The sequence below is a fragment of the Nerophis lumbriciformis genome, linkage group LG30 (genome assembly GCF_033978685.3).
Source record: "Nerophis lumbriciformis linkage group LG30, RoL_Nlum_v2.1, whole genome shotgun sequence".
Lineage (NCBI taxonomy): Eukaryota > Metazoa > Chordata > Actinopteri > Syngnathiformes > Syngnathidae > Nerophis > Nerophis lumbriciformis.
In genome coordinates, this window is record NC_084577.2 from 28,529 (window position 1) to 40,115 (window position 11,587).

General features: G+C 43.8%; 1 long non-coding RNA gene across 1 annotated transcript; it reads right to left on the reverse strand.

Moving 5' to 3' along the window:
• Positions 1-2,003: 2,003 nt before the first annotated feature.
• LOC133572537 (uncharacterized) lies at positions 2,004-2,553 on the reverse strand. Its single transcript, XR_009810547.2, has 2 exons — positions 2,369-2,553; positions 2,004-2,281 (listed from the first exon to the last, which is right to left on the reverse strand). It is a non-coding gene; the product is annotated as an uncharacterized lncRNA (long non-coding RNA).
• Between the last annotated feature and the right edge of the window lie 9,034 nt (positions 2,554-11,587).

Consider the following 11,587-nt stretch of genomic DNA (forward strand, 5'->3'; position numbering starts at 1 on the left):
GTCTAACAATATCTGTGAACCTTTTCAATCTGGTTTCAGGGCAAATCACTCTACGGAGACCGCCCTCGCAAAAATGACTAATGATCTACTGCTAACGATGGATGTCATCTATGTTGCTGCTTCTTGATCTTAGCGCTGCTTTCGATACCATCGATCATATTTTATTACAACGTATCAAAACACGTATTGGTATGTCAGACTTAGCCTTGTCGTGGTTTAACTCTTATCTTACTGACAGGATGCAATGCGTCTCCCATAATAATGTGACCTCGGACTATGTTAAGGTAACGTGCAGAGTTCCTCAGGGTTCGGTTCTTGGCCCTGCACTCCTTAGCATGTACATGCTGCCGCTAGGCGACATCATACGCAAATACGGTGTTAGCTTTCATTGTTATGCTGATGACACCCAACTCTACATGCCCCTAAAGCTGACCAACACGCCGGATTGTAGTCAGCTGGAGGCGTGTCTTAATGAAATTAAACAATGGATGTCCGCTAACTTCTTGCAACTCAACGCTAAGAAAACGGAAATGCTGATTATCGGTCCTGCTAAACACCGACATTTATTTAATAATACCACCTTAACATTTGACAACCAAACAATTAGACAAGGCGACTCAGTAAAGAATCTGGATATTATCTTCGACCCAACTCTCTCCTTTGAGTCACACATTAAGAGTGTTACTAAAACCGCCTTCTTTCATCTCCGTAATATAGCTCAAATTTGTTCTATTTTATCCACTAGGGACGCTGAGATCAATATTCATGCGTTCGTTACGTCTCGTCTCCTGTAACGTATTATTTTCAGGTCTCCCTATTTCTAGCATTAAAAGATTACAATTGGTACAAAATGTGGCTGCTAGACTTTTGACAAGAATAAGAAAGTTTGATCATATTACGCCTATACTGGCTCACCTGCACTGGCTTCCTGTGCACTTAAGATGCAACTTTAAGGTTTTACTACTTACGTATAAAATACTACACGGTCTAGCTCCGTCCTATCTTGTCGATTGTATTGTACCATATGTCCCGGCAAGAAATCTGCGTTCAAAGAACTCCGGCTTATTAGTGATTCCCAGAGCCCAAACAAAGTATGCGGGCTATAGAGCGTTTTCTATTGGGGCTCCAGTACTATGGATTGTTCTAGCAGTAACAATTAGAGATGCTACCTCAGTAGAAGCATTTAAGTCCCATCTTAAAACTCATTTGTATACTCTAGCCTTTAAATAGACCCCCTTTTAGACCAGTTGATCTGCCGTTTCTTTTCTGCTCCGCCCTCCTCTCCTTTGGTGACCACAGATGACGCGCTAGCTGTCCAAAGTTGGGACCCAGGGTGGACCACTCATCTGTGCATCAGTTAGGTCAGCAGCACAGAGATGTCTGTCTCCACTCAAGATGATCTCTTGCTGGCCCCACTATGGACTGGACTCTCACACTATTAACTAGATCCACTATGGACTGGACACTCACAATTTTATGCTAGATCCACTCGACTTCCATTGCAACCTTGCTGCTGCTCTCTTGGCCAGGTCTCCCTTGGAAAAGAGATCTTTGATCTCAATGGGATTTTATCTAGTTAAATAAAGGCTAATAATAAACATTATCCTCCGAGGTTTCTCATTGTCATCCCATTGGGTTGAGTTTTGTTCTTGCCCTGATGTGGGATCTGAGCCCAGGATGTCGTTGTGGCGTGTGCAGCCCTTTGAGACACTCATGATTTAGGGCTATATAATGAACTTTGATTGATTGATTATGAATAATGTAATGAACGAATAACATTGTGTGAGAGTTGGTTATTGTTGTTGCAGTGCATGGTGTAAGAATGATAAATTAGTAACACGAATGAATCAATAAATACATAGATAACAGTGTGTAAGAGTTGTATAGTGTTATTGCGGTGCATGGTGTAGTAATGATAACACATGAATGAATGAACACATGAATGAAAGAATATATAATGTGTGACGAGACAGCGGGAGAAGAAGACTGCAGAGAGGCGATGATGTCGTTAGCTGTCAGCGTGTTTATTGACAGCTCAGTATGTGAGTGCAGTGTGTGATTAGCTTAAAAGAGATGTAGTGTGACTATGTGCAAGTATTATCTGAGCGTGGTCACCAGAGGGTGTTGAGTGTGCGTGTTGAGATCGAGGCAGAAAAGCAGGCTCGGACATCAGAGGGCAGGCGGATGGTCAAGGACAGGAGCGAGGTCTTAGTCCAGGAAGGCAAGGGGGAATCCAAAGGGGGTCCAGGTAGACGAGATACACAGCTCGACGACGAGGAAGCTGGAGGACGACACAACACGAGAGACGGTGAACACGACGGGAAGGGAACACAGGGAGAGAGAGAAGGCTGGAGATGTGTTGGCTTACTGTACTGGGTAGGAGAAGCTACGTTCTGGCACCCGCTGGCTTATGAAGGCTGGTCGCTCATCACGAGCAGGTGTGTTGATTGCAGATCTCTTGCGGAGGCACGCCCGCAGCCGAGAGGGAACCCCCGTTGGTGTGCCCCATGGTACGCTCAAAAGTGTGCACAGCAGGAGGAGAGGCAGCAGGAGTGTGACCCATTGTGTAAGAGTTGTGTAATGTTGTAGCGGTGCATGGTGTAAGAATGATAAACCAATATTGACCTTGTAAGGGGGGGGGAGGAGGGGGGCAATAGACCTTGTAGATGACCAAACCCCCCAATTTTGACCTTGTAGATGACAAAAACTATGAGGACACAAATTAAATACAACATTGACCTTGTATTGTAGATGACCAGACACCCCCCCCCCCCCACATAAAATAGACCTTGTATTGTAGATGACCAAACCCCCCCCCAAAATTGACCTTGTATTGTAGATGACCAGACCCCCCCCAAAATTGACCTTGTAGAGGGGGACCCCCCAATAGAGACCTTGTAGATGACAAAAACCATGAGGACACAAATACAATATTGACCTTTTTTTGTAGATGACCAGACCCCCCCAAAATTGACCTTGTATTGTAGATGACCAAACCCCCCCCCAAAATTGACCTTGTATTGTAGATGACCAGACCCCCCCCAAAATTGACCTTGTAGAGGGGGACCCCCCCAATAGAGACCTTGTAGATGACAAACCATGAGGAGACAAATTAAATACAATATTGACCTTATTTTGTAGCTGACCAGACGCCCCCAAAATTGACCTTGTATTGAAGATTACCAGACCCCCCCCCAAAAAAAATTAACCTTGTATTGTAGATGACCTGACCTCCCCCAAAATTGACCTTGTATTGTAGATGACCAGACCCCCCAATTTTGACCTTGTAGATGACAAAAACCATGAGGACAAATTAAATACAATATTGACCTGGTATTGTAGATGACCAGACACCCCCCCCAAAAATTTTTTTTACCTTGTATTGTAGATGACCAAACCCCCCCCAAAATTGACCTTGTATTGTAGATGACCAGACCCCCCAAAATTGACCTTGTAGAGGGGGACCCCCCAATTGAGACCTTGTAGATGACAAAAACCATGAGGACACAAATAAATACAATATTGACCTTATTTTGTAGATGACCAGAGCCCCCCAAAATGAACCTTGTATTGTAGATGACCAGACCCCCCCCCAATAGACACCTTGTAGATGACAAACCATGAGACAAATTAAATACAATATTGACCTTATTTTGTAGATGACCAGACGCCCCCAAAATTGGCCTTTGTTTGGCCTCCCAAACAGCCAAACAAAGGCCTCCCAAACAAAGACCTCCCAGCCGGCCAAACAAACACACAAAAGGCCTCCCAGCCGGCCAAACAAACACACAAAAGGCCTCCCAGCCGGCCAAACAAACAAACCAAGGCCAAAACAGACGGCCAAACAAACAAACCAAGGCCAAAACAGACGGCCAAACAAACAAACCAAGGCCTCCCAGTCGGCCAAACAAACAAACCAAGGCCTCCCAGTCGGCCAAACAAACAAACCAAGGCCTCCCAGTCGGCCAAACAAACAAACCAAGGCCTCCCAGTCGGCCAAACAAACAAACCAAGGCCTCCCAGTCGGCCAAACAAACAAACCAAGGCCTCCCAGTCGGCCAAACAAACAAACCAAGGCCTCCCAGTCGGCCAAACAAACAAACCAAGGCCTCCCAGTCGGCCAAACAAACAAACCAAGGCCTCCCAGTCGGCCAAACAAACAAACCAAGGCCTCCCAGTCGGCCAAACAAACAAACCAAGGCCTCCCAGTCGGCCAAACAAACAAACCAAGGCCTCCCAGTCGGCCAAACAAACCAAGGCCTCCCAGTCGGCCAAACAAACCAAGGCCTCCCAGTCGGCCAAACAAACCAAGGCCTCCCAGTCGGCCAAACAAACCAAGGCCTCCCAGTCGGCCAAACAAACAAACCAAAGCCTCCCAGTCGGCCAAACAAACAAACCAAAGCCTCCCAGTCGGCCAAACAAACAAACCAAAGCCTCCCAGCCCGCCAAACAAACAAAGGCTTCCCAGCCGGCCAAACAAAGGCTTCCCAGCCGGCCAAAAAAAGGCCTCCCAGCCAGCCAAAGAAAAGTCTCCCAGCCAGCCAAAGAAAAGTCTCCCAGCCAGCCAAAGAAAAGTCTCCCAGTCGGCCAAACACAAAAAAGGCCAAAACAGACAGCCGGCGAAACACAAAAAAGGCCAAACACAAAAAAGGCCAAAACAGACGGCCAAACAAACACAAAAAAGGCCTCCCAGCTGGTCAAACAAACAAAGGCCTCCCAGCCAGCCAAAGAAAAGTCTCCCAGTCGGCCAAACACAAAAAAGGCCAAAACAGACAGCCGGCGAAACACAAAAAAGGCCAAACACAAAAAAGGCCAAAACAGACGGCCAAACAAACACAAAAAAGGCCTCCCAGCTGGTCAAACAAACAAAGGCCTCCCAGCCAGCCAAAGAAAAGTCTCCCAGCCAGCCAAAGAAAAGTCTCCCAGTCGGCCAAACACAAAAAAGGCCAAAACAGACGGCCGGCCAAACACAAAAAAGGCCTCCCAGTCGGCCAAACAAACAAACAAAGGCCTCCCAGTCGGCCAAACAAACCAAGGCCTCCCAGTCGGCCAAACAAACAAACCAAGGCCTCCCAGTCGGCCAAACAAACAAACCAAGGCCTCCCAGTCGGCCAAACAAACAAACCAAGGCCTCCCAGTCGGCCAAACAAACAAACCAAGTCCTCCCAGTCGGCCAAACAAACAAACCAAGGCCTCCCAGTCGGCCAAACAAACAAACCAAGGCCTCCCAGTCGGCCAAACAAACAAACCAAGGCCTCCCAGTCGGCCAAACAAACAAACCAAGGCCTCCCAGTCGGCCAAACAAACAAACCAAGGCCTCCCAGTCGGCCAAACAAACAAACCAAGGCCTCCCAGTCGGCCAAACAAACCAAGGCCTCCCAGTCGGCCAAACAAACAAACCAAAGCCTCCCAGTCAGCCAAACAAACAAACCAAAGCCTCCCAGTCGGCCAAAACAAACAAACCAAAGCCTCCCAGTCGGCCAAACAAACAAACCAAAGCCTCCCAGCCGGCCAAACAAACCAAGGCTTCCCAGCCCGCCAAACAAACAAACCAAGGCTTCCCAGCCGGCCAAACAAACAAACCAAGGCTTCCCAGCCCGCCAAACAAACAAACCAAGGCTTCCCAGCCCGCCAAACAAACAAAGGCTTCCCAGCCGGCCAAACAAACAAAGGCTTCCCAGCCGATCAAACAAACAAAGGCCTCCCAGCCAGCCAAAGAAAAGTCTCCCAGCCAGCCAAAGAAAAGTCTCCCAGCCAGCCAAAGAAAAGTCTCCCAGTCGGCCAAACACAAAAAAGGCCAAAACAGACGGCCGGCCAAACACAAAAAAGGCCAAAACAGACAGCCGGCCAAACACAAAAAAGGCCAAACACAAAAAAGGCCTCCCAGCCAGCCAAAGAAAAGTCTCCCAGCCAGCCAAAGAAAAGTCTCCCAGTCGGCCAAACACAAAAAAGGCCAAAACAGACGGCCGGCCAAACACAAAAAAGGCCAAAACAGACGGCCGGCCAAACAAACCAAGGCCTCCCAGTCGGCCAAACAAACAAACCAAGACCTCCCAGTCGGCCAAACAAACAAACCAAGGCCTCCCAGTCGGCCAAACGAACAAACCAAGGCCTCCCAGTCGGCCAAACGAACAAACCAAGGCTTCCCAGTCGGCCAAACAAACAAACCAAGGCCTCCCAGTCGGCCAAACAAACAAACCAAGGCCTCCCAGTCGGCCAAACAAACCAAAGCCTCCCAGTCGGCCAAACAAACCAAAGCCTCCCAGTCGGCCAAACAAACCAAAGCCTCCCAGTCGGCCAAACAAACCAAAGCCTCCCAGTCGGCTAAACAAACAAACCAAGGCCTCCCAGTCGGCTAAACAAACACAAAAAAGGCCTCCCAGTCGGCTAAACAAACACAAAAAAGGCCTCCCAGTCGGCCAAACAAACAAACCAAGGCCTCCCAGTCGGCCAAACAAACCAAGGCCTCCCAGTCGGCCAAACAAACAAACCAAGGCCTCCCAGTCGGCCAAACAAACCAAGGCCTCCCAGTCGGCCAAACAAACAAACCAAGGCCTCCCAGTCGGCCAAACAAACCAAGGCCTCCCAGTCGGCCAAACAAACCAAGGCCTCCCAGTCGGCCAAACAAACCAAGGCCTCCCAGTCGGCCAAACAAACCAAAGCCTCCCAGTCGGCCAAACAAACAAACCAAAGCCTCCCAGTCGGCCAAACAAACAAACCAAAGCCTCCCAGTCGGCCAAACAAACAAACCAAAGCCTCCCAGTCGGCCAAACAAACAGACCAAGGCTTCCCAGCCGGCCAAACCAAGGCTTCCCAGCCGGCCAAACAAACAAACATACAAAGGCCTCCCAGCCGGCCAAACAAACAATACTTGAATTTCAGTGCAAATTCAAGTATTTCTATATACACACACAAACATTTTTTAATTTAGTGCAAATTCAAGTATTTCTCTATCAATACACAAATACATACATATATACACACACTCTTGAATTTGCACTGTAATTCAAGAATTTCTAGATATACAAGACACACACACACACACACACACACACACACACACACACACACACACACACACACACACACACACACACACACACACACACACACACACACACACACACACACACACACACACACACACACACACACACACACACACACACACACACACACACACACACACACACACACACACACACACACACACACACACACACACACACACACACACACACACACACACACACATATATATATATATATATAAAAGAAATGTATATATAGAAATACTTATATTTGCACTGAAATTTAAGAATTTCTATATATATAACAAATGTATATATAGAAATACTTGAATTTGCACTGAAATTCAAGAATGAATATATATAACAAATGTATATATAGAAATACCTGAATTTGCACTGAAATTCAAGAATGAATATATATATATATAACAAATGTATATATATATATATATATAGAAATACCTGAATTTGCACTGAAATTCAAGAATGAATATATATAACAAATGTATATATATATAGAAATACCTGAATTTGCACTGAAATTCAAGAATGAATATATATATAACAAATGTATATATAGAAATACCTGAATTTGCACTGAAATTCAAGAATGAATATATATATATAACAAATGTATATATAGAAATACCTGAATTTGCACTGAAATTCAAGAATGAATATATATATAACAAATGTATATATAGAAATACCTGAATTTGCACTGAAATTCAAGAATGAATATATATATAACAAATGTATATATAGAAATACCTGAATTTGCACTGAAATTCAAGAATGAATATATATATAACAAATGTATATATAGAAATATCTGAATTTGCACTGAAATTCAAGAATGAATATATATATGATATATATAGAAATATCTGAATTTGCACTGAAATTCAAGAATGAATATATATATGATATATATAGAAATATCTGAATTTGCACTGAAATTCAAGAATGAATATATAGAACTATCTGAATTTGCACTGAAATTCAAGAATGAATATATATATATATATGATATATATAGAAATATCTGAATTTGCACTGAAATTCAAGAATGAATACATATATATGATATATATAGAAATATCTGAATTTGCACTGAAATTCAAGAATGAATATATATATACATATATATGATATATATAGAAATACCTGAATTTGCACTGAAATTCAAGAATATATGTATGATATATATAGAAATACCTGAATTTGCACTGAAATTCAAGAATGAATATATATATATATGATATATATAGAAATACCTGAATTTGCACTGAAATTCAAGAATGAATATATATATATGATATATATAGAAATACCTGAATTTGCACTGATATTCAAGAATGAATATATATATATATATATATATAGAAATACCTGAATTTGCACTGATATTCAAGAATGAATATATATATATAGAAATACCTGAATTTGCACTGATATTCAAGAATGAATATATATAGAAATACCTGAATTTGCACTGATATTCAAGAATATATACACACACACACGCTAAGGCTCATAGAAAAGACGGAACACTTCCTAAGAAGGATGCGGTGGAAAGCACATTTTTTCCTGCACCCTGAAACAAAAGGAACGCAAAAGAAAACTTACGGATTCAAATCTACCAAGAACCCACCCACAGTTGAGGAACTAAAGGATTTTGAGAACGACATGCTCAAAATGATACAATCAGTCAAATTCAAGCCAGTCCGCAACCCACTCCTCACCAAGCTGAAAAATGACAAGGAGCGCATCAAGAAAGTAAACAACCTCATCATAGCTGCCGATAAAACCACAAACTTCTACAGAATGGACATACCAGAACAAAACACCTTACTGGACAGAAGCATCACCAAATCATACAAAAAAGCATAACCCAACACTTTACAGAACATCCACCTGGAAAATAAAAGGATCGCGGCTGAACTGGACATTGAGGACAGGGTGGACGCCACAGCCAACAAGGAAGCCTTCATCACATTGAAGGACCACAAACCCAACTTCGCAAATAACCCAACATGCAGACTAATAAACCCAACTAAATCTGAAATAGGAAAAATCAGCAAAATAATCCTGGACAGAGTCAACACAAAAATCAAGGACAAAACACCACTCAACCAATGGAGAAATACAGCAGCAGTAATCAAATGGTTCAACAACATCCAAGACAAACAGCACAACTTTATCTCCTTCGATATCGAAGAATTTTACCCTTCCATCACGCAAGACCTACTGACTCAAGCACTAGACTTCGCCTCAATCACAGGCAACGAAAGAAACATCATCCACGCAAAAAACTCCATACTCATCCACAACAGTACACCATGGCAAAAAAAGAACAATTCAACATTTGACGTCACTATGGGAAGTTTTGACGGAGCAGAAACATGTGAACTCGTTGGGAGTTTCCTCCTCTCCCAGCTCGCTAGCCTCAACCTGAACCTTGGTATTTACCGTGATGACGGACTGGCAGTGTGTCGCGCCTCGCTAAGGAGCAGCGAGAATACCAAGAAGCGCATATGCCAAATTTTCAAAGAGAACGGCCTACGGATCACGATTGAAGCCAACAAGCACACAGTCACCTTCCTCGACGTCACTTTCAACCTGAGAAATAACAGCTACCAACCATTCACGAAATCCAACACAACACTCCAATATGTGCACCATGACAGCAACCACCCACCCACCACCACGAAAAGAATACCTACCGGAATTAATAAAAGGCTATCGATGCTGTCATCTAGCAAAGCTGAATTTGACCAAGCAACCCCCCGTACCAAAAAGCCCTTGATGAAAGCGGATACAATTTCACCCTCACCTATGAACCCACGCCAGGAAACCAACCAAAAAAGAACAGAAAACGAAACATCATCTGGTACAACCCCCCATACAGCAAAAACGTTTCAACTAAAATTGGCCACAAATTCCTCAATCTGATTGACAAACACTTCCCCAAAGGCAACACCCTAAGAAAAGTATTCAACAAGAACAACATTAAATTGAGCTACAGCTGTATGAACAATATACGACAAATTATCTCAAACCACAACAAAACAATTGCAAATGAGCCGTCGGCCCCCGGACAGAGCGACCCCAAAACCAACAAAGGCTGCAACTGCCGCAAGAAACCTGATTGCCCTCTCAACGGGGGGTGCTTACAAACATCAGTTGTTTACCAATCTAAGGTAACACGCAAGGACATTAACACATCAGACACATATGTAGGATTAACCGAGGGAGAATTCAAAACCAGATGGAACAATCACAAGGCTTCTTTCAGGAACAAAAACCTGCGAAATACCACAGAACTCAGCAAACACATTTGGGACCTCAAAGACAATAATGTTGAATATTCAATAACATGGCAAATTCTTGCATCCAGCACACCTTACAATAGTGGTAATAAAAGATGCAACCTATGCTTTAAAGAGAAACGGTTTATTATTTACCGTCCAGACCTGTCATCCCTCAACAAGCGCAGCGAAATTGTAACAGCATGCCGCCACAGACGGAAACACCTCCTAGGTAACACATGAGCCAATCACCACGCCCCTACGCCAGCCTGTACCCACCCACTCTGTGCCCTATATAAACCATGGTATGTGAATGCTCCCATTAAAATCTCCTGATTGAGGGAACCCCTCATGAAACAGGCCTGTAGAGATGAAGTAGTCTTGTGATTTTTTTTCCCACACACACATACAAAAGAAATGTATGTATATAGAAATACTTGAATCTGCACTGATATTCAAGAATTTCTATATATAACATATATATATATATATCGAAATACCTGAATCTGCACTGATATTCAAGAATTTCTATATATATATATATATATATATATATATATATATATATGAAATGTATACATAGAAATACCTGAATTTGTACTGAAATTCAAGTATTTCTTATGTGTACATCTACACACGAGAGGGGCGGCATGGCGTAGTGGGTAGAGCAACCGTGCCAGAAACCTGAGGGTTGCAGGTTCGCTCCCCGCCTCTTACCATCCAAAAATCGCTGCCGTTGTGTCCTTGGGCGGGACACTTCACCCTTTGCCCCCGGTGCCACTCACACCGGTGAATTGAATGACAGGTGGTGGTCGGAGGGGCCGTTGGCGCAAATTGCAGCCACGCTTCCGTCAGTCTACCCCAGGGCAGCTGTGGCTATGAAAGTAGCTTACCACCACCAGGTGTGAACGAATGATGGGTTCTACATGTAAAGCGACTTTGGGTACTTAGAAAAGCGCTATATAAATCCCAGTTATTATTACATACACACATAACACTTTAATTTCAGTGCTTCTCCCGGAACAACCATTCTCCCGAATTTCCATCCGGCTCTGAGTGAGGACAGCCTGTCGTCACGTCCGCTTTTTGTGCAGGCCTCGTCACGTTATAACATCTACGGCTTTTGGAGCTCAGTGCACCAACTGCACACACAAGAAGGAGACTATTATATATGTCTCTGTTATCCATAGGTTTATCTATAACCCATAAAGTAGGCAGGCACGGAGATATTTCTCAGCGTGTGTT